Genomic DNA, 24,560 nt, shown 5'->3' with positions numbered 1-24,560 from the left:
TTGATAAAACATGGCATTTCAATAAAAGCTTATAAAAGAAAAATTCTGTATAGAAAGATCAGGAAAATTCACCATCAGTCCTCCAGCAATGCTAGTGCTTCTCCTCCAAGCAATACAGAGCTGTTGAAATGACTACTGATGGGGGAAAAAAAACTGCACTATTTTGGAAATTACAAAATCAACTACTGTAACGTATTCACACCAAGTTATTAAACAGTCACAGTAATTTGCATGTGGGGTTTACAGGGGGGTTTTTTTGTTGTTTGGGTGCTTTTTGGGGGGGTGAGGGTGGGGCTGCATTATCAGAGATTGCACAGAACATAAATACACATGAAACTTGCTTTTAACAGCAAATATATTCTTATCTGTCCTCAGGCACTCCAAAGCTTTTTCACTGGGTCTGAAAATACCTAAATTCACAAATATTTAATGTGGGTGAGGGGCTAAAAGTACTGTGGCAAAAATACTGATGATTTCAGCAGCTCACCCTATGTGACACCACAACAGCACTGAAAAAAAAAGTGACTTACAGGTTTTATCTCGCATCATTAGTGAAACAATGTAGGGACTTGACTTAATTTGATCCTGAGACTTGTGCTGGTTTGAATCAGTCTTCGGCAGCCAGATTACTAAAGCCTGACCTCACAGCAACAGCCCAGGAATAAAACAGCATCTCCCATCAAGCACAGGCAAACGGCAAATGCAATGACTGGCACATGAACCAGCCCAGTCCAGCCGCAGCACACGCATGCAATTAACACAGCCCGCCTCATCCCTGCTGAAATGCAAGACATGCCATGCACAGTACCATGTGATTTAACATTTAAGGAGAAAAACAATGAACTCAGACTAGAAAAAACAGTGGAGACAGCACAAGGATACTGCGCTCCTTTACATTATGGGGATTTCTTGCCCTCGATGGAAGGCACAACGTGATCTCCAGGATATGGGTTGTTGACAGCAGGGCTGAAAACTTTCCTCACTTTCTGAGGAGTAATGAGGAAGAATCAGTATTTAGAAAGACCCTGAGAAAAAACGGTACACCCAGCAGGGAGGGGAACATCACACACACAAAAATCAGGAAACTTCTATTTCCTTAGTTCACAAAAAGCCAGTTTTTGCCAAGTAACCAATTTCCCTACGTTCTTCATTAAATAAAATATGAAGGACAGGCAGTGACGTAAAATATAAATGCATACGCTTCCATAAGCAACAGGCCCTGTTACGGTAGATGCTGCACATATCCTGTTGTTCTCAGTGATTTATGTCCCATAATGGAGGGCACAGAATTCAGGGTCAAGTAGTAGGCAAGGAAGTTTTACATTAACAAATGCTGTATTTATATTCACCTTTGTGATCCACGCTGCCTAGAAATAGCAGAAACTGCTTTGGTTCCTGTATTATTTAGTCAGGCCAGAGGTGAAAGGCAAAAATCAAACCTCAAGACAAACATCAGATGATTTTGGTGTGGATCTCCACCAAATACAACACTTGCAATGAGATGGGCAGGACACTCACCAGTTCAGTAGTTAAGCCAGAATGGCTGAAACAATCCAAGCACTTGGACACACACCTGAGTGCAAACACAATGTCTTTACAATGTCAAGCGTTAGCAGTCAGAAGTATTGCTTTGGCAAATTCCCCTGGGAAAGAATAATAGCTACCCATGGAAGACTTGCCCCTTATCACTGCCATCTCCTTTTTCTTACTGTTTTTATTATTTCAGGCAGTTGACTGACAAATAATATTGTTACAGTGCCCATGTTGACAGTGCATGTTTCCTTTCTCATATTTGCAAAACCTGATTCAAAAGGCACAGCAGCTTCCAAATAACTGGCAGCTGGCACCTCAAAGTTCAGTCAAGAAAACTAACTGTGAATCCAGCTGAAAACGACATTTCCCCTTGAAAATCAGGTATGTGGTCTAAGATATTTTCAGACTATCTTTTTACTACTCTGTATTTACGAAGTGGACTTGAGCTGACCAAGTTCAGGACTCACACTGTGCTTAGCTGTACAAGCAACTTCTCTAGCATAGGACAGAACCTACAAAGTTCCAAGACAGTTGTGCTCAGGTCTTGAAAGGACCACACACTACTCTTTCCCACCACACAGGACTATAAAGGTTGTAAGAACCCACTGAAGATCCAGAAATAGCAGGTCTGCCCCAAACACGGGGAAAATCTGAAGCCATACATCAGCTCATGGCTGCCTCCTCCCCCGATTATTCAGAGGTTCGACAGAACTGGAAGTCATCTTCATACCCAAAGTGATTTCTGAGTATAAAATCACTTCTGCTTACCTATTTTGAGAGGAAATTACAGACAGAAGTTCCTCCCTATTTCAAAGCTCTGCATAAAGCTGGATTTATCGATGCAGACCTATGATTCATCAGTAGAGCAGGCTGTAGGAGACAAACTGTATTATGCTGGAATCTAGCAACGTCGGGGGGGGGGTGGGGTGGGGAATCGGGAGCATTCATCTCAAACTGAAACCTAGACAAAAAACTGTGAGTGTTCATGCCCTCAAGCTTTTTTCTTCCTTATTTTTCTTTTCATCGCAGTAGCATCTGCCCTTTCCTCCCTCCTTTCCCCTGTGCTCTGCAGCTTGTGTCAGCCCCATGCATCAGACCCTCCCCAGCCGAGCAGCACACGCTCCAGATTAAAGGTCAACAGGCTTAGGGGAAAATGGAGAGGCTGCTAACACCAGGGCAGTGCGAAACCATCACCCAAAACAGAGCGCAGAATATTTCAGGTAACTTTGCGACAGACGGGCAGCAGCGCCGGCAGCCCAATGAGCCCTGGCAGCCTCCTCCTCCCCTTCCAAAGGATTTTAAAAGAAGGAGAATCAGTCTCAAAAAGAGAACTGTAATGCCCGAGGACTGTAAATAAATTATGGGCCTGTTCATCAATTAGCTCAGGCTGCACTGAAATGAAAGCTACAGCAGGCTCTGTAATCACTCAAAATAAACTCCTCTGACAGGATCGCTCCTGTGCTGATGGCTCAATTATGCCTGGGAAGACCGTTACAGAACATTAAACATTAACAAAAGTCTGAGGCTGCGTTACTTTTCTCCCAGATAAACCTAATTCAGTAACTGAGTGCTTTTAGCTTAAGTAACCCTGAATCATTGGATCAATTTTTTTTTGTCACCTTTCTCTCACAAGTTGCAAAAGCCAGGCCACCACATACAGGGAAAATGTTTGCAGATAGCCCTTTGCTAGACAGTTACATTTTTAATATACGGGGAAGATATTTTTATCCTTTAAAAATATACAGGGTCTGGAAGAGGGTTGTTTATGTAGATTTAGTAGCTCAGAAATCAAATCAAGGGCAAACTGTTCTACTAGGTTATGAACCTCCCTACAAGAACTTCTTCATTTCTCTAAAATTCAGTCCCTAGCAAACAGTTGCACAACTTTTTCTGAAACTGCAAGGAGAACCATGAAGACAAACAAACTCCAACACAGCAGAAAGTTACTCTCATTTCTCATTTTGCTTTTGCAATATATTATTTGCTTTTCATTGCTTCAAGTTTAACAGGACTACAGATATGCTTGCCACCTGAAGTGTCTCTCCATTCTCTCTCTGCAACTGTACTAACACAAAATAGTTTCTTGAGGCTTGCCCAGGCCGTATCTTTGCTGTTCTAACTTAAGTACAACATGCAAACACAATTCTGAGTGCTGAACAATGCCAGGATTTCACTGCGGATTTGGGTAGGGTGTGACTAGTTTAGAACAGACAAACCAATGTCCCCAAAGAAAAGCACGTGGCTGAGATTAGAAGAGAAAATTTCAAAACACAAAAGGAGTTAGAAATAATAAAGAAGCAAGCCAGAGAGCTGGGAAGATGAAGAAACTGAAATCAAAGGCGCACCAAAACTAACTAGCCAGTGGTCCTCCTTCTAAATCCTCCTCATTCTTGATGCTTAATACTCAGCAATCCCAAAGCATCAGATTCCCCAATATAAGTTGAATGTAACTGGGTACAACTTCACAATTTTTAAAAATTAATAAAGTATAACAGTGTTAGCTTTCTTACTGATGAAAAATCCGCTTGACTGCTACACTGATCTTTTTCTGTCACTGGGAGCAATGAACTTTTACACCTAGTTATGAAAAGCAGCCCAGTAACAAGGGATAAAGAATACTGAAGCATTTTGAAACTTAACTGAGTAAAACTAGCTGCTTGTCTTCAGGATTCTTGTCCAGAGGCTGAAAGAGTAACTTAAATTCATTTTTAAAAGAGAGAATTTCCAGATTCACAAATCAGGAGGTAAAATTTAACTTGACATTGAATTCCACCAAGCTCTGGATATGCTTTTATCTACAGCCCCTTGCAAAGAATCAAGCTGACTGTCTTCAAGTCATTTGCCCTGGGAAGGTGTTAACGTTACAAGTTTTTCTGAACTAAATATTATATACCTAAACATTATTTCACTCTGTTGACCTAACTGCTATTTTCCCTCCACCATGTCCTGAGCACAGACTACTTGGCACAGCATGCTTGCTGGTTTTCAGGATCCATCTAGGATGGATATCCAGGCTATCTGAAATACCCCTGGATATTTCCTTCTTCATTTAGCACTGAAAAGGATGGTTCACTGGTTATTGATGTGTGGCTGGGGGTGCTACAACAGGAGCTCGTCTGAACCAAAGGGCAGCTAGAGAAATCACACTGTTTTCAAGACTGACAAAGAGTTAAAAAAAGAAAGCAAACAGAAATAAACCCATCCCCCTAAAACCAAAGACAAAAAAAGCTTCAGGAAACAAACTTTTCAGCAAAGAAAATATGGTTTCCTTTAACTGGCTTTTGCCCTTATTTTAGGAAAGGCAGCAGAAAACATATCCAGACAAAGTTACAAGGACCAGTGATAACCACAAGGAACAGCGATAAACACTGGGTGAAGAGTTGCTGACAAAACACTGCATAATGGCCGCTTCCTAAAAGCAATGCTTAAAAAGCCTGCTGCTTACAAAGCATGCAATGTATTTCCCCTTTGCTTGGCTGTCGACTACTTTTCTCCTGATACTCCACATGCTTATTGCAAAATAAAATGCCTTGTAAGAGTGCAGTAATACAACCAAGCAAGAAAATTTACATTTAGTAGCAAAATTATGGCCCCAGTATTTTCTGTGGTTTTTTCCAACTACTCAAACTATCCCCATAAACTATCAGAACATAAACGATTGAAACAGCGTCAGTCTTCTTAAGGCTTTGCTCTTGAGTAGACTAACCTGAATTAGCTCAGCCCTGCTAGAAACAGCAGCACGCATACTGTAGTTCTGATTTTAAACCTGAACTGAGCGTGCAGGAGAGCCGATGTTACCGACATGAAGCATTCGAGCCACTCATCTGAATTCAGCTCCAGTTGCTGCGCTCCTGAACTCAGGTTACCTGTGCCAACAGAGTTCAACAAGCCTTTTCTCAGGGGCAACCCCTCCCTCCTGCCTTGTGTTACCACCCTCCACTCTTGTGCTTCGGTGACTGCATGGCGGCAAAACTGCTCTTTTTCTGTTTTGCAGCTGGGCTGGGCAGTTGAACCCGCTGGTTGCACAGTCACACAAACACAAGCAAGTCCTTCCCCTTTTGGTGGCAGCAGTGAGTTGTCAGAGCAACTCGTATGTTAAAACCATACCTCAAGTTTCCTAATATGCCCTTCTATTTTTAACCATTTTCCCCACCTTCTTTGCCATGTAGACAGCTGCAGAAAGCAGCTGGAGACAACAGAGTGTTCCATCAGGCAAGTTTCCCTGGCAAAAAATCATCCACAGGCCAGTGGCAAGTGCACAAGGGGCAGCAGAGACACTCAAACATTAACCTTGAGCCCACAGCTCAAGGTAGGCAAGAGGGAACAGAGCAGTCTTATTTTTCCGTGTCCCCCGTGGCCACAACAGCTCTTACCGAACACAGATCATGGCAACCTGGTTGTCCAAAGCACTGCTGCTCTCCTGGCCTCCTGGCTCATGTAAACTGGCCAAGATCCTAATCAGCACCTCTCAACCCTAAAACCTCAAAGGCGAGAAGCTTACCTGCATCTGCACTTAGCTGCCCAGGCCGGCTCTCCCAGGACAGAGATGGAGGGACCACTCCTGTAAGGCAGCATTACCATTCAATACAGCACTTGAGAGCACTGGCTAGGATGTCCCCAGTACAGAGACCTCAGGTCTTGGGGAATGGTTTTGATTCGTGCTCTCCAGGCTTGGGTATCTCCTCCTTCAGGCACTTGGTATTAGGTGTAAGACACACAGCAAACCCTGAATTCTCTCCTCCTGTGGTAGAACAGCTTTACAAAGCTCAGCTTTAAAAAGATAACGTGCAGACGCCCTGTAAAGTTAGCCAAGCAAAAAGGGCACTTTCCTGAGCAGCAAGAGCAGTTTTGAGCTTTCACAGGCAGATAGAAACTCAGGGTTGAAGAGCGAAGGCTGTGCAAGGCACTGAGCCACACGAAACAGCACAAAGCAGGCTTTTGGGTTTGGAGGTTTCTTTTGGAGTGAGGTCCAGGTATCTGAGCTATACCCTCAAAGGTCTTGTTAGGCCCAGGCATCTCCAGGAAGAAAACTGAGAGTGTCCTTGTAGGACAAGGCAGACCTCTGGGATAAGACAGCTGGGCTGAGAGCCTGGCACCTAAAAGGAACACAGCCTGGGTAGGCCAAGGTACAACTCCAGTGTCCATTCAGGGAGCTTATGAGTTTAGCTGGAAGTTTTGAGTCATGCTCTTGGATGTGGCAACTAGAATAGCTTAAGTCCTGCTTAAGCTAAGCCCTTTTTCTTTTCCTCAAGCAACGGCTGGAAACATTGCAAATGAGGCTACTTTTGCTGTTCTCATATAACATGTTTTCATGTGCTATAAATTTTCTATACTTCCAAGTTTCTTGCACAAAGTAAGCTTACTGCAAATGCAATCAATTAAAACTTAAAGCAAATGCAGACAGGATTGTACAGATTATAAGTACCAAATGCCTCAGACAAATCCATTTCTTACATGCCTACAGAAACAAAAGGCAAAACAGACATCTGGTGTGAAATTAAGCACAGCAAGACCCACAGCAAATCTTCCCAGCTCAAACAAATTTGAATCACAGGATCCTAGGAAACAAAGCTGCTGAGGAAAACAGCCCATCACCACGAACCCATTTAAAATTAAGCTTCATTAATAAGTTACAGTATTTACAGATAGGCAAGCAGCAGAAACTGATGTGATTCAGCAATTGTCATGCTGCTGCTGTGGCAAAGGAAGAAAAAAAACTCACCATGAACAAAACAGGCCCATATCCACAGGCAGCACAGGAGGCAGGTAGACCTGAGAACCTGTTCCCCACTACCACAACAGCTCTTACCAAACACAGATCATGGCAACCTGGTTGTCCAAAGGACTGCTGCTCTCCTGGCCTCCTGGCTCATGTAAACTGGCCCAGATCCTAATCAGCACCTCTCAACCCTAAAACCTCAAAGGCGAGAAGCTTACCTGCATCTGCACTTAGCTGCCCAGGCCGGCTCTCCCAGGACAGAGATGGAGGGACCACTCCTGTAAGGCAGCATTACCATTCAATACAGCACTTGAGAGCACACTGCTCTTGTTGGTTTGTGGATAACTATGTGTCTTAATCACCAGCTTCTGCAAAACTCTTCTGGTCTCAAGTTACTTCCATGAAGAGTTGAACACTTATTATCTACCACCACCACCCAACTGCTTCAGATTTCAAGTTTCTTGCTCACATGAAATAAAAGCATCATCGGCCTACGGTTCCTCCAGCACAACAGCAATGCATGAGGTGATCCCACAGCCTGGCATGCTGTGTTTTTCCCCTCTGCCTTGGAGAAACTTGGAACTGCTCTCTTACGAAAACGATTTATTCTTTGCGCATGGGGAGGAGGTCTCTGCAATCCTTAATCCACTAGACTGTATCACTTTATTAACCAGTACAGAAACCACAACAGCAGCAAACACTCACTCGCAAAACCAGGGTCTGCAAGTAACTTCACTTCTCACCTCCTGGAAAAAGGGAGTTCCAGGGGTGAGAAACGTCTTTAGCAGCTTTTACAAGCATTGGGAGCATACGTTAATGATTTACCTGACAGTCTGTAAGCAGGTATGATAAGGTTGTGTTTTGCTATAGTCTGCTTTCCTGCTTTCATCTGCATAACCAAATCAACTCAAAAATGAAGTGGGCATGGTAATACTTGACAGAACAGGAAGAAATTAATGCTCCTCTAAGCTTGCTTACTCCATGCTGATTTAAAAAAAATATTTTTATAGCTATGCACATACACACACACACAGACTAAAAACCAATGCCTGGAGATGCTCTCCTGTGTATGTATACAAACTTATTTATTAAAATACACACACACACAGATGAGCTACAGTGGTCAAGTAAAAAAAAATTGTTCAACTCCTCACTATAGATCCATTAGAGAGCTTCCAGATTAAAGTATTCAGTTCAAAGGAGGTTTATAATGAGAAGAAAAGGCAGCTACGCCAGAAATGCACAAATAGGAACACATACCATGGAGCTACACATCTATCTAAAACAGAGCTTATGGATAAAGTTATATTCCTCTTTCTGAAACACGTTCAGCTCACCAAGAAGATTTCCACGGTTTCCTCGTGACTCACTGTATTCCTCTACACACCCAGGGCCACCCTCTTCTACAACAGAAGCATTCACGTTTTTGGGTGGCGTGTGACACCGTGACACACGCAGAGCAGCACAGTTGCATGGTACTGACTCTTCCTACGGACAGCTGCTAAAAAATCTAAAAAGTCTAAAATACTTGCCGTTTCACATAAACACTCACTGTAACTGCCCTGGGGATATCTGGCAGCAATTAAGGAGAGGATTTAGGGTGGGGAGAGGTGCCCAAGATGGCAAAAGGGACAGCAGCTTGTCCCTGACTTCAGTTTATGCAAGCGTCACTGCCACACCTTGTAACTCCAATCACCTGGTACCAGTGTGCTGCAAACAAAACCTCCAAACGTAGAAACCACGGAGAAACTCCACTGTGCCTTAATGTCTGGCTGCGGTGAGAGAGGAACCCGTTTGATGGAAACATGCCAGACCCAGGACACAATCTGGGGGGACAAGACTGGAGTACCTGACGGCCGGATAGCTGCTCCCCCAGTTGCTGGAAGCCTGGCTGGCTTTCATTTAGGAAAACAAGCCAAAAACAAACAAACACACACAGAAAAAAAACCAACCAACAAACACAAGACTAACCATAAGCTTGAGTGCCACCTTAAAAAAAAAAAAATATCCCCCAAAGCTGCATTTTAGATCTTAACGTATCCAAGTCCTCTGCTTGCTTCCAAATCACAGCCCCTAGCCCTTCACAGCAGTCGAACACGCCTTCTAACTAAAACAGGATCAGCCAGAGCCAGAGAGCTACTCACTCACGGAAATCAGGTGGCAGGTAACAGCAGCCAGCTCCTCGTCCCTGCTGCCAGGCAAACGCGGTGCTTACCGCAAGCGGGAAGGCAGAGCGGCAAGGCCCCGCAAGCCGAAGCCTTTCAGGATCCCTCCTCCCCCGCTCCGGCGGAGCGGCTGCCGGGGCCGAGGATCTCGCCGGCGTCCCCCCCGCGAGCCGAACTTCCTTCAAATTAAAAGTTGCCTTTCAACTTCCCAGCGCCGCTCCCCGCCCCGGCCCGGAGGCGGCTGGAAGGGACCGCGCGAGAGGTGAGCCGGCCACCGGCGGCCACCGACCGCCCCCGCTGCGCCCGGCCACGCCGTCTCACCCCGCCGGGTGCGTCAGCAACGGCCGAGAGGAGGCGGCGGCGGCGGCGGCCGGGCAGCGCGGCCCGGCCCGAGGGCTGCAGCTTCCTACAGCAGCCGCTGTAACGCCTCGCCGCAGCTCCGGGCGTTACCAGCCAAGTAACAGTTAACACGACATTCGGATCTGTTGACCTTGCATTAGTATTACTTTTGAGAGACTCAAGATGACACTGTGAAGCAGAAAGAGTCAGTGCTAGGAAGAAGGATTCATTTTTCCAATGTATATAAATACCAGATGTTGAGGCCCACTCTGGGGAAAAAAACAACAAAAAAACCCACACCAACAACAAAAAACCCCACAAAACCAAAACCCACGACAAAAAAGTCTTATTTCACAACACTAAAAGCAAAACAACAAATTCCCCAACCTTTCAATGAAGTTTTTGGCTACATCCCACTGCTGCCACCAGCAGCAGAGTCCCCAGGTAGGCAGCATCGCCAGCCACGAAGGGCACGCATCCAGCCTTTATCCCAAAAGACACACCAAGGACTGGAAACATACAGGATCAAGGAAGCTTGCACCTCCTACACACAAATACAGAGGGTGGCACAGATGAGCACGAAAGGAAGGCGTGAAGCATTCCTGGTAAGCACGAGAGGGAGTGGAGGATGTCTACTGGTCACTCGCCTCCGGACAACGGGAGGTCTGTGTAATTGAGTACAAAACCACAGTACAAAGCGGCCGGAAGCCACATGTTGCAAAGACCGATGTCATGATCAGTGCCAGCAGAGTGTGTTCCAACAGTTTATACAAGAGCAAGGACTCTACACAGTCCACTGGCTGCTGTACACAAGAGAGATACTGTCCAGGAGTGAAGTCAGAGGCGTATGAAGTCACCTGCTTCCACTCCACAGATGAAATAATGTAGGGAAAAAAGACGACACCAGCATTAACAAATAGCATCATCAGGTTTTCTGAACCCCATCCCAAGAGAGGGAGCCTGTTGCCAGTAATACCAAGGAATCTGCAGAGCCACATCGAAGAAATACAGGGTGGAAAAAGTTTTTCCAGAAGCCGCACACAGAAATCCTTCCATATTAATCTTGTCATGCATAAAAGAAGTATTTTTAAGGAGTAGCTGGTTTGGGTTTTTTAATAGATACATGCCCCTGAGCACAGCCCACCAGTCCTTTACTCCTAACACACGTAGACAGCCAGGTATCAAATGCAATGACACGTTCATGACCAGCTCCTCCACAAAGCTGAGAAGCCAAAGACCACAGGTCTGTCAGTAACCTTCAAATACTGGTGTGGAGAGGGGTGGGGAGGAGGTTTTGATGAAGGACACTGAACATCAAATTGTATGTCTTCAAGCACCAATTCAAGGAGAACACAGCAAGCACTGTGTTTTGCTGGTGAGCCCAGCCAATTCCCCTGCCTTTAATTAATTTAGAAGTCTTTTGTTTTAAATGTCAACACAAAAAAAAAAAATCACTTTGCTTCAATGGTCCAACTTGTCCCTTTCTCAAACAGCTTTTCCCCTAATTTATGAATTAAAAACCACATAGGCTCATTCTTCTTTTTCTGCAGATCATCATTAACATGGGAGCTGGCACACTCCAGCTCAAGTGAACTAGCCATTAGATTTCCTTTTTCATAGCTCTTTTAGGAAGGATTTTAACAGGTAAATTAAGTTGCACCTCCAGCAGGCCAGAGAGTCATGTCCAACTCAGCCCATTTTATTTACAATTAAAATTAAATTTCAAATAGAGTTAATATTAAATTTCAAATTTAAATTTATTTTTTAAAAATCTGGGAAGAGACAGAGAGTGTGGATGAGCCACTAGTGAGCTCCTTGTGCCTTTTTCCCAGTAGTCTTTTAGTAACTGAGCTCCTAACACTCAATAAATCCATCTGCCCAACCTCATCCTGCTTCCTAGGAGGGATTCTGGGGTAGAACTGGTATTTACTCATTATCCAAATATTTTTTAGATGCACTTCAATCGGTACCAATTCTGTAAATTCCTCCTATTGAGCACATATATGAGAAATCAAAGGAATAATTAGAAGGCACACTACAGGACATGGATTCCTTGTCATGTAGATGATGCTCCTGTCTACTTTGGGCCATTACACAACTCATGGGACAGCAGAAGTCACCTGGTGGGGATATAGGCCAACTTAATAACTCGCTTCTGACAATAAATGCATTCATATTTTACAAAAATGCTCTTCTATTACTCCAGTAGATATTATCTTTGCATTTTTTTCCCCAGTGATCCACGACTGTTTGGGTTCAGTGACCTCAAGGCACATAACAAAACCAGCCCTGTTTTCCCACAAGTGAGGTGGGGCCAGAATGGAGAAGAGACAACAATTTGACGAGTATTACAGGTAATTAGAAGTGAGCTTTGGGAACACCTTTTCAACATATTTAATCATTGTGTATTTAAATATTTCATGGGTACAGACAGATACAACTTAATACCCTATAAAGTCCTGAACAAATAAACATAATGAATTCTGCCAAAGTATGTGCAAAAGTGGTTTGGTGGTTGTTTTTTTTTTTTCTCCTACATAATTCAGCCAGGGCGTATTTAGCCTAAGGGCTAAAACAGAGGATACTTGAAGTGATTACATCATTTTCTTCCTATAGGACTGAACATCTGGGAGTACTGCTCTCAGTTAAGTGGCTGTTAGTCTGCTTCAACTCCACCTTCTCACATCGCGCTTCAATATGAGGATGACTGTAACAATGCCTGAAGAAGAGAGACAGACACTGAGCGTTGACCTGTTTGCTTCTTTCCTGATCAGGACATGAGTTATGTGACCCAAGAGTAGATTTCAGGTTGATTGCTAGCACGTAAAAGAAATAGCCACTACTGCGCTTCAGCACTAATGTTTCTTGGTAATTCAAGCACCATACATACATGACAAGAGAGGAAGCACCTCCTAAAAGCCTTGCTGGTGAAAGGTCTTCCTTGCCTTGACAGCTTAAATATAAAAAAAAAAATCAGAGTAACCAGGCTATATTGAGTCACCTTTTTCCTTGCCCATTGGTAAAGAAACTGTACATCAGCAGATGAAATCCAACAGTGAAGGTGAAAAGTAAAGTCTTCGTGCAAGTGAAAAAAAACCATACTCATTCACACCACCAAACAAACTCAACCCCAAGTCCCAAGCACTGCAACAGAGCTGAAGGAAAACAGCAGTGATGCTACCTCCAACAGAGCTGTGGGCATGGCTGAGAAACAAAAAGCATAAAGATGTAAAGGAAGCATTTTTACAGGATCCAGCAGGGAGGCACATGGCTTACTGGCTACCAAGAACCATTACCAACACAAAAGGGGGTACAAGTTCAAAGACTGATTACTGATTTCTAGGATCAACACCTACCAGAGTGGTTATGTTCATGTCGCTTCACATGTGCGATATAAATCCACACATCCACCACAAATGCCCCAAAACCTTTCAAGCACTTTTTTTTATCGTTTTACTTCAAGTAACCTGATTCTTTTTTTGTGATATATCAGTGACCAATGTGCTACAGGAGCGTTAAGTTACTCTGATCTTCATTTGCCTCAAAACACTTTAAAACACCGCATTCAACAACAGCTCAAGGACAAATTTTTAAAAGTTATTTGAAATACACTATTTGGAATATACAGCTCATTCTCTTCAGAGGAAAGCTATCTGGGGTCTTAACTACAACGTGACTACCTGCTCATTTGAAAGGAAGCATTAGCTATTGCAGTGTATGACTGTTTGCTATAAGCATCAAACCCTCTACTTCGCATTTAGTATCAGAACATGCTGAACAACCCATACCACTCTAAAATTGCTGCTTATTAGTCTTTCAGCACTTTCAACCCCCCCAAACAAGTGACCTAGTTTATAGCAAACTCATTGTGCAATCTGTAATGCAGATCTCTCCAGAGATGCTGTGAATGCAACAAACCCTGTTGCTTATTATTTATATCAAGCTTATATTTTCTTCCAGCTCCATGCTGGTTTTTTTTAACCACTTCTCTTAAGCTGAAATATCCTTGTAAAGAAAACACAAAATTGAGGACATTGTTAAGTTTTGAACAGCTGTGGCAGAGACCTTTCAGCACATCTGCTTTATGATCCAAAGATGAAGTACTTTTTATTAAACATGCAAAAATGCTCATCGCTAAAACAAGCCTGTTCTGGCCACCACTGCTTCACCCGGTCTTCTGAGGGTTTTCAACTAGCAAATGTGTATGTTCCTGTTTGATATAACACATGATTTTGAACAGGCCAGTACGTTTAAAAAAACAAACTGAAAAAAAACCCTGCAGTGGACAGCACCCCCAGTCTATCATCTTTCCTATTAAGAAATAACCTGAAACTTTATTCTTACATATATAATACAATAATAGTATTTATTACTTTTACATCTGATTACAGCACTAAGCCATTACAACTTATGTGCAAGGCTGTTAAGAACAGACAGTTGCTTTTGAATGTGAAAAAAATATATTTACTTTAATGGGGCTCCGAGATATACCAGAAACCACCTAAAGGTTGAGTTTAAAATCTATTAAGTATTTATTAAAATAATTTCCAGAAATGCGAGGTTGTTTAGGTGTATCAAACACAAAAGGTGGTTCCAGAGTACTGATGTACTCATCAGCTCCAGCAATTAAGTTTCCATAGAGGAATGCTGTGTCATGTAATGTGTGACTCACCAAGTAATGTCCAGAGGAAACCACACTTCTCTTTGCCTATAAAAAGGTCAACCTGCTTTTAAGCTGAATTAAGTTACCAACAAAAATCTTTCCTCCAACAAAGCAGCTAATTTCAAAACTACTTGCTTAAGCATGTGTGCCTTCAAGAACAAAGGTGTATTTAAAATCACTTGCAAAGAGGATGCTCACACAAGCTGGTAGAAAACCAGTGTATTCTGGAAACTCAGCTGAAAATAGCCCCTGCTCTTCCTTCAAAAGCTAATTAAGAAATACACTGTGGTGTTGTATTTGAACACGTGTTTGTACTTTGACCTCACATCAGTTTTGCAACCTCCTGATGCTTTGGCTGGCTGATCTTGTTCCTGGGCAGCTCCCAGTTCATTCTCCTTCTGCATGTGACCCCGTGCACAGTCATAGGACTCTACCACGTAGCAACAGCTCTGAGGGATCACACAGACACATGCACACACACACATGCATCCCTCCTGTGACTGAAACCTGTAAAAGGATGGCAGAGACACCAGTCTGATCCCCACACTCCCTGGACGTCTGCCAGGACATTGGACCTTTTGCTGCTGATGAAGTGAGCCTCCATGCCACTCGCACCGTCCAAGCCATGTAAGCAGCTTAAACCTCTGAGGTTCTCATCTAACTGGCATCATCTTTGTAAATGGACAAAATCAGTCATTTCGCTTATCATGTGTGCTTCCCTGGGCTGTAGGGTGTGTACATCCTTCTGCTGTTCTTGATTAAATGCCACAGTTGCCCTTCAGATCATCAGAGAAACCCAGATTTTCTCAGTGGTGGCTCTACCATTAGAAGCTGAGGTTGCTCTGTGAAATTGAACCCCCAGCACCTCTCCAGAGGCAAGAGTAGAGAAAAACAAGGTGGCACACTGTGTTACTGCAATTCACTTTCATACAGCAGATGTGCAATCAGATATCCAGTTCAAAGCAAGTGTTTAATATCACTGCAGTCACATTTTAACCTAGAAGAATGAAGCTTTCCATAAAATAGAAAAACAGAAACAAGACAGCCTTTACAAATGCACAGTCTCAACCAGAAGGACATTTTTCACATGGCAGGGCGTTGTTCACATGTGACTGCATCCCACATCCAGCTACAGCACTCCAGCTTGTGAAGTGCCACTCCTGTGCTCTGATCCACTTATTTTTAACTCTGAGAAGTCTCATTACCCAGGTGTGTCAAAATCTACTGGCTAAAGAAGACATCGCCTCAGAACATTAATTTTACTGTACTTGTTCCAAACCCAAAATTTCAATCCAAAGTCCTTTGGTTTACAGGCAGGCAACAGACTGTTTCCTCACTAAATGCTGTAATGGGACACAGACTGGTAACTCTTTGATGGAGAGATCTGTGTGCTAATTCCTTTGTTATTTGCCCCACATCTTGCTACAATGCTCCTGGTTTCCTATACCAGTAATTTGGCACATATCCGGTGCTCTGGCTTCTTTAAAGCTTTTGACAAATCAAGTTGGCCTTATCCAGAAACATGGCATGTAATGATGGATGCCAGCTGCTGCCATTATCCAAGGAGCAGTCAAGAATCTTTCAGGAAAATACCTTTGCTTGTTTTAAGTATGGCTGGCTGCATATAGCAAGTCACTAATTTGTTACGCATAAATGGAGCCAAAATGTTCATACTTGGGCTTGTGCAGAGCACTACTAAGCAAATGCTTCTCCTTTCAGAAAAGAAAGTTCATACTGAATGCACATTAACACACAGTACTGCCTTCTTGTAGGCCTGCCCAGCAATCCCTATGTTAAAAGTGATGTTTGAAATTGTACTAATGATGATCTTTGCACTAAGGAGGGGCAGACACATGAGAGACTTGGCTGTTTCCTCCAGTTTCCTCTGTTCCGCAGCAGCGGCACTGCACTCTTCTGCAAATACCAACTTCATGCTCTGCTGACGCTCTATCTTGCTCTTCAAAGGAGTTTCTTATTAACCCAAGAGACCTAAAAGGAGCCAAGCTTTCCAATAAAAGCAAAATTAGCATCTTAAAAAAACCACAAACAAAACCCAAAACAAAACCAAACCCCAAACCAACCCAGCCAAAACCAAAGCAAGCATTAAGATATGATCATGTTTCATGCTAGAGGTCAACAACAGGGCTCCTGGGTGTGGAGGGGGCTTTTTCCTGTTAAAAATAAACTAACCTATTCTCCACATCCTGAGTATTTTTTTGCACACACAGGAGTCACACAGAATAGAAACCAGAGAGAAATCCAACTATTAATTTTGCAATGCATTTTTGCAGCACCTCAGCAGGATGGTTATCCCAAACACAAGACCTACACCTGCTGTTCATGCAATGAGCATCTTCTCTCTCATATTCAAGTAGCAGACCCAGAGCAACGTATACCCCACTCTTAAGACTCTAAAGATGAAACACAAGCCAGTTATCAATTAATCACTGCCTCCAGCTCCCCTTTTTTTCTTATGTAACTGAAAGTAAATATTCACAGGTTAAACAGCACTGACTCTGACATACCCACCTATTCAACACCTTACTCAGTAATAAGCATTATGTGGATTAATACTGCAAATTAGGGCTTCAAACATCCACTTCCTCCATCCCAAGGGAAAGGGAACAACACAACAGAAGCAGTAAGGACTATTTGTGAGGACCACAGCGTGTTGTATTTCCAATATCCTGTGTTGGTGCAGCCAGCATTATCGCCACTTTATACATGGGTGAGCTGCACGATCCCATTATCATAACACATATCCTCTTCTTGCAACTTCCACCCTCAGCACACAGCAAGTGCCACGAGTTTATCTGGGTTCAAAGGATAACTAGATGAGTTCAGAGCAGTAAAGGAAAGCAAAAGATGCTCAGGAAGCCTGAGCCATTAATCACCAGAGGTTCAAACGGCTTATTAAGGAAGTGTGTTTATATGCTCCCTTATGCTCCTCCCAAAAAAGAGGGTAAATACAGCAATGTCACCACAGGGACAGGCTGGTTTTGGTGTAACTCAAAATCTAATTGTAGTTGTATCTCTACCAATGATCTAAGTGTGATAAAAATGTTCCCAGATCCTATTTTCAGGTGGTGGCCTGTTCGACCTTGTTTTCATAACCTTGACCTCTGTGATGTGTATGAGAAACAAGAAAGGAAGAAGACCAAAGTGCTCGCTGCTTTTAGCACAGGCTTTGTGCTCCAGGCCCAGGAGGCTTGGCTGTCCCACAAGGCAAGTGTGTAACACTTCCTACGGGAAGCATCACTTGTGCCGCTGAAGCAAAGGTTATGATCACAGGACACAAAATACAGCAAAGTACAAATACAGAAAGCATTAGATTCTGTTACATCAAAATTATAAAACGCCAGTACTACCTTCTACATCCATCTGCTTATTTAAAGATGGGGCCTTTAATTAATTTATGGGTTTTCCCTCTGATTAACACATTTACAGATGGGGCAATTGTTTCCTCTAGGAAGCACAACCATCAGTTCTGTATAAACATTAAAAGTGACAGCCTGGTCCTTCCACCAGGACCATTAAAAATCTGCTTCCTACCACACACATCATCCTCCCCCCCCCCCCCCCCCCCCCAAATTCAGCATTTACTGAAATCCCAATTCATGACATTTCTTACATGTACACTTTCCTACAGGCATGTGAATTTGTGTCTTTGACTACAATACCAAGCACTAACTTGAACAGCAACCTAAGCAACAGTGAAGCCAAGTATCAGCAGCTTTGACCACAAAAGGCATTGTGCACCTCGGGCAGAAGCTGAAGTCTGTATTTTCTGGCACATTTTGAGTTCTACTTCAGTGCAGCATGCATTCACATCAGATGAGGCTTGATGTATATCAATTTCTAAATCTCTTCAGGATACTTTAGAAGGATGAACGCACATAGATTTGGTTTGCAAGTAAGTAGCATATTTCATTTCAACTCAATTCCTACCAATATGGTTAGTTTTAATGACCAAGGATGTGTCCACAGCCTATACATATCCTTAGCAGAGAAACTACTAGGAGTTCTCCGAATACTAAAAAACCCTAAAAGTATATTTACACCGTACATATACTATGCGATAGCACACACAGAGCAGGAATTTCTAAATCAAGCCACAGCCAAATACTCTTCCCCTGGCATTCATGAAATATGTTTTTGTTGGCATTTACCGTGTTCACACTTGCATTTCTGTTCCTGACACTAGTCACAAAACAGAAAGACTATGTACATCTTTTCAAAACCCACACAGGAGACCATCGCACCACTCTGAACTCATTATTGATCCTGCAAGTCCCTGTATGGTCTAAGCACAGACGAGGGGAATAATTCTGCTTGATACGATACCCCAATGCTTCTTCGTTATTCCCAGTGGATTATCCAAACTCAGAAATAACTGAAGTTGATACTGTGCAAACTGGGTGGGGTAGACGGGTGTATCAAACTGTGGACACCACCATTGTTCCCATGCTCTCAGAATCTTGAGGCAAAGAAACTGACCATTTCTTTTTAAAGACCTTTCTTAAGTACTCCCAAAGAGTGATATTACTTGGGTATTATTGTGTTGTGTGCCATCATTTCCTAGAGAAAGGAGAGATTAGTTTCTTCCCCATCCACAACAAAAAGCACTAATCAAGAACAGTATTTCTGCAGACCTTCTGTTGACTGGTAAACATTGTATCAGTAAAAACCACTGTCAGAGGTTTTGCCCCTTCAATTACAGTTCACAAAAATGCAATGATGTAACAAGTTTAAGATATCTAATAGGGAGTACAAAAGGGTAAAGGTACATACATACTTGAGCTTTCTAAAGAGGTGGACTTGCTTCCTTGCCCTGTTTATGCAGTAATGTTAGATTTGTTTGATGACTAGCATTTCTGCAAAAATAGTGTTCAAACATGCTCAGCTTCACACTGTGCATTTAGAAAAACCTCAAGCCAAGAAGTGCTACTTTCTGTGTCTTCTACAGCTCACAAGTAGCAAAAAGTAGCAAATGCAGTTTCAGACCTCTGCAAACCGCACTTAAACCAAAGTAAAGTGTCTTACTTTGCAAACTGTCCTACAAGCTAAATACAGACTATTTGGCCTACACCTTTATAAAAATTTCATCCAAATTCATTGCTTTAGATTTAGACTAAGCACAATAAAAATGTAAAGTCTTGGGAAGTTTTTGAGAAGCCAGAGGTCTGAATTGCTTAGAAAGCCAAAAATGAGTTGAAAGTCAGTTGTGCTATAAAGAAGTCAGTCACTACCACCATAGTGTAATAACAATATTTGGGGAGAAGAAAAAGACTTTCTGCATCACCTATGCAAATCGCTGCAATTTTAAGTTTGCTGCAGGACTTCTCAAATGAGTGCGAGGGCACACAAGCAATCCCTGCACACTGATGCTGTGCATGCAAGCAGTCCAGGAGACAAACTTAAAGGCTTTCATCAACTTGTTTCACAGGTCCTTTCCAAAATACTGCCCCAGTGTTTAACACCTCCACCCTCCAATTCTACCTCATAATTAAAAGTTCAGGTTTGTGGAGTGTTTGTTACTGGATTAGTTAAAACAGAATAAGGCCATTTAACTTCACAGGCTTCCTGTCCTTCCCAAGTGATAACTTACTTTCTCTTCAGGCCCCTCTTCTTACTCAGAGAAGAAAAGAAGGCTTTATGTTGCATGTTTCCATTTGGCTCAGATGAAGAGATTTCTTCCAAAGCAAACACTCTTGCAACGTCACAGGGTATATATATAGATACACACCAGAGCAGAAATACAGCCCTTCTGTAGATATTCAGTTACGTTAGGAAAAATCTAAGTAGAGGAGAATATGAGACAGAAATAAAGTCTTTATTTTTCTAAAGCTACGTGCACAACGTTGACTCAGACACTAAAGCCAGGCTGAAGATAAATATTGCATCCAACCAGTAATAGGGAGTTTCTCACATATTGCTTGCTTTTGCCAGAAGATGTGCTGATTCTGCTCGGCAAACACTGCCATCCTGGCAGCTCACACACATTTTTGCACGTCCAATGCAACTTCAGAAAAGCCACCTTCACTCACAGACCTGAAGGCGTGTATGCAGATATGGAGGTACCTGCAGGGCATTACTGGGAAAGCTCTCATACCATTTCTGGGAACTATGCACCCTTGGGTGCCTCTCTTTAGTGCCCTTACACCACTGCATGCAGCACAGGGAACGGGCAGGTGGTCTGCCTGCACTTGCCAGGGCTACAACCTCTGTCTGTGATCACAGAGATATGGTCAGATAAATTATACAACTGGATGAGCATCTGGATGCACACAGGCTTTTTAGGAAGGACAGGACAGGTGTTCATGGGGGATTTTCACCACCTTGATACCTGCTGGAAGGACAACACAGCATGGTAGAAGCAATTGAGGAGGTTTCTGCAGCGCACTGACAATGACATTTTCCTAATACAGTGTTAGTTAGGTGGGTCCAGTTCTGTGCTCAGTGCAAAAGAGACATGCCTATACTGGAGAGAGTCCAGCAAAGGGCCACCAAGATGACAAGGGGACTGGAGCGTCTCTTATGAGAAACGGCTGAGAGAGCTGGGACTATTCAACTGGTAGAAGAGAAGGCTCAGGGGGGATTTCGATCAGTGTATACAGATGCCTGAAGAGAGAGTACAAAGAGGAAGAAGCCAGGCTCTCCTCAGTGGTGCCCAGTGACAGGACAAGATGGCACAAACTGAAACACATCAGACCGTAAGAAAAACTGTTTTACTGTGAGGGTGGTTGAACACAGCACTAGGCTGCCCAGAGAAGTTTTGGAGCCTCCATCCTTGGAGATACTTAAAACCCAGCTGGGCACGGTCCCGGGCAATCAGATCTAGGTAGCCCTGCTTGACAAGGGCAGGCTGGACAAGATGACATCCAAAGGTCCCCTGCCACACTCAACCAGCCTGTGATTCTGTGATCATTTTTCCAGTTCATTTGCACATTCAAGGTATCATTTGTGATAACCACAAGCATTCAGAAGAAGCATCTCTGTCCTGTCTAAGATACCATCCACAGCAGAAACCCACAATGTCACCATGTTGACATATCACACATCAGCTCAGCAGGAGACAACGAACACGTGCTGTATCTCACTAGAGACTAGGATTCAGTTTCCAGTACTTGCTAGCTTGCCTTTGCTATGGTTTGGCTCAAATTCTGCTTTCTCAATGCGACACTGGGATCAGAGACTGGGAATGGTAACAGACCAGTCAGGAGGTGTTTCGTCAGATTGTCTGGTATAATCAGACTCTAATATCTCTTACAGTCTCCACCTCCCTCAAGTTTTGCCCCCCCCCCCCCCCTTTCTTTAACATCACCTTTTTGAATGAATGCTTCAAAAAACCCTCAGCTCCACAAATGCTCTGTATCACCTCTAAAAAACAGAGAATGATTCTCCTCTTTTATAACAAAGCAAGAAGAGTCAGACATAAGATACCTTCTAAGTTTACTAGAAAAAAAGATTTCATTTACTTGGCAGTAACTACTTCTTGCTGCTGTAAGAGAACAGAAGTCCTAAAGATTTTGATTTTAAGGCCAAGAATTAAATTAAAGTTGTAATTTCTTTAAATCTCCCACACTTCTTGTTCCCACAGCTGGAGGTGGTCTGGCAAAAAGAGGACAGTGGGGGTCATCAGTAATGGACAGAAGTACAAAACTGACCGTATCTACTAAGATTTCACCCTAAAAAGAAGTTCAGGACCAGGGAAGTTTCTGTGTGGAATTCAGGGTTTTGTACAAAAGCTCAAGATAAAACATGTTTCTATCCAACTGTTAGCGCATTTGTCTTGACTGGTTCTCAGTTTAGCACACCTCCTCCTCCTTTTCCTCTCGTTGCAAATACATTGAGCATGCTGGGGGCTGAACAGGGAGAAGGAGAGCACAGCTGAGACCTACCATGACAGCTGTCACATTTTTGGCCAGAGCACTGGCAGTCTCTTCACCTAGCAAAAAACAGACAACACTACAATTTTAAACTCACTTGCTGCATGTGTTTATTCACAGGGATTTAAAGGCCATCCACAACTATGGCTTCTAACCATAGGTGTTTTTCAACATTTGTCTTGTGTCATCAAGTCCAGTGTCAAGACCCACAGAGAGCCCCAAGATGCAAGGGACTTCTGGGGGTCAGCTAGCCTGGCCTCTGCTGCAAGCTGGGCCAGGTCTGAAGCTAGGTCAAACGTTCATTTTCTGGTAGGGTCTAGAGCTCTAAGCATGCTTCATACTGGAGCTATGGAAGGTTTAAGGGACTATTCCATTTGTAGCTGCCAAGCTAGAGTTTAGCATAATACAATAGATTCAGAAAGAGACAGTCCTGAAACAATATAAATTCACTGCACAGATCTCCTGGTCTTAACGGTAGCTCAAATGCTCCGCTTACCTACAGTTTTGTCTTTAAAAATCCTGCAGCTCTGAACTTGAAAATTAGACCAGCATCTCAAAACATCAAAGCAAGTCGTCCTAGTGAGGCTAAGGAGTTACGTTTCTTTACATTTGCAGCACTCTTAGCATACAAGAAACCCCGTTTATATGGTACTTTTCTCTTAGGCGGTATAAAATACCTGTTCCATACTGAATTAAAACCAATAAAGCAGAACAACTAAACACAGGAATAACTACAAAATCCTCTCTGGACTTGCAAGGGAAAAGAGAGGCCACCAATTACAGCCTAACTCATCTCCTCACTGCCATAAAAGACATGCAACTCTGTCTTTATAATGCGCACCGGCACTGGCGTTTTGTTAAATTGGGCATTTTGGTTCTCATGAAAGAAGCTCGACTGGCAGCACCCCCAAACTCCATTTCCCCTGCAAAAGAGTGAAGATAGGTTGCTCTCCATAACCACACCGCTCTCAGTAACTCCCAGTCAATTAATCTGCCACTTAATCTCACCATTAGCGGCCACCACCACTAGGAAGTCATCCAATTTAGGCTGCAGGCAATGGGAGAAGCCTCAGAGAGGGACTGCTATTTATATGTAATACTGCCATGAACTGCTTTAAAGAGCAGAAGCAGATTTTCTTGCCTGAAGGCTAATAACACTGAGCCGCTACATTTGTGTTTCATCTTTTTGATATTCTTGCCACTCCATTTAGGTGAAGAGTAGCTCAGATTATTTCTAAAGGAGTATCGTGCAGCAGGTTTCAGGACTATTTACTTATTAAAGCAGACACTTGGATCCAGACAGAAAGGTTTTGTACATGCTAACCTGCTTGCAAAGCCAATTGCCTTCCATAGTAATGGAGCAGCTCCTCTACAAGAGTCACATTCAAGCCATAAGACGCCAGCAAACTGCATCAGGCATTCAGACACAGCAGCTGCTCTGAAAAACAAACAGGAATACAAGGATGTCCAGTACATACCGATTTGTTAGATCCGCCCATCAGAGCGGTCTGTACTGCTGCTGCTAGCAGAAAATGAACATTTTGCTGAAGTTTCAGGGGTATTGGAGAAAAAAAAAAAAACCCAAAACCATAGGCACACGCAGGTAGACAGAGGTATATACGGAAACAGTGTAGCAGTCAAGAGGGAGCCAGGACACCACCTTGCCCCAAAGCAGCAGGTACAAGATACCCAGGCTCCAGCTGAAGCAGCTACAACCTGCTCCCCTGCCTGCCCCCTGCCCCCAATATATTTTATGAGTGATCCTGAACCAGAAAAGCATAAACTCATGCCCAGAGAACACCCTTATACCAATACTGAGTGCATGAATGATGAACAACATAAAACCAATATAGCACTGCCAGCCTTTTCATTATAGACTCCCCCAACAGGAACCTTGCTATAGTTTTGGATTGTTTGCCTAGGTGACAAAATAACTGTGTTACTTCCTTAAATACACCATGCAACAGGACAGCATGACTAAGATGGACACAGTAACTTTTTCTCCTGGTATGAAAGGCTACAGGACTTTCTGTGGTCAGTAATGTTGTACACTCATTAATATTTATGTGTATTAATATTTATGTAAACTCAGAAAAGACCTACATTATTTATTAATTGCTTGCAAATATCAAGATGTTCACCATAAGCCTCTGTAAGTCACTGTGCTGCTTAGGTGCTCTTGTTAAGAGCACCTTGTGACTATTTGTTAATACAGTGGAAGACCATATTTGCTACACCACTAAGTAAAGGAA

General features: G+C 43.1%; 1 protein-coding gene across 7 annotated transcripts in view; it reads right to left on the bottom strand.

Annotated features, from left to right (window-relative positions):
- The window catches only part of SGMS1 (sphingomyelin synthase 1), a 99,418-nt gene that overhangs the window by 27,970 nt on the left and 46,888 nt on the right, over positions 1-24,560 (bottom strand). Inside the window, exon 1 of one of the 7 annotated variants that reach the window (XM_056351561.1) lies at positions 9,397-9,770. The exons of 3 other annotated variants lie outside the window; for them this stretch is intronic. The gene's annotated coding sequence lies outside the window, so the exon portion shown is untranslated. Of the gene's footprint in view, positions 1-5,239; positions 5,391-9,396; positions 9,771-24,560 lie in introns of those variants that run through there. 3 more of the 7 variants (XM_056351562.1, XM_056351564.1, XM_056351565.1) reach the window with 3 other exon arrangements.

This window comes from Falco biarmicus, chromosome 9 (assembly GCF_023638135.1).
Source record: "Falco biarmicus isolate bFalBia1 chromosome 9, bFalBia1.pri, whole genome shotgun sequence".
NCBI classification, from domain to species: Eukaryota; Metazoa; Chordata; class Aves; order Falconiformes; family Falconidae; genus Falco; species Falco biarmicus.
Note: the sequence above shows the minus strand (reverse complement) of the source record. Positions and strands in the feature narration are given on the sequence as shown.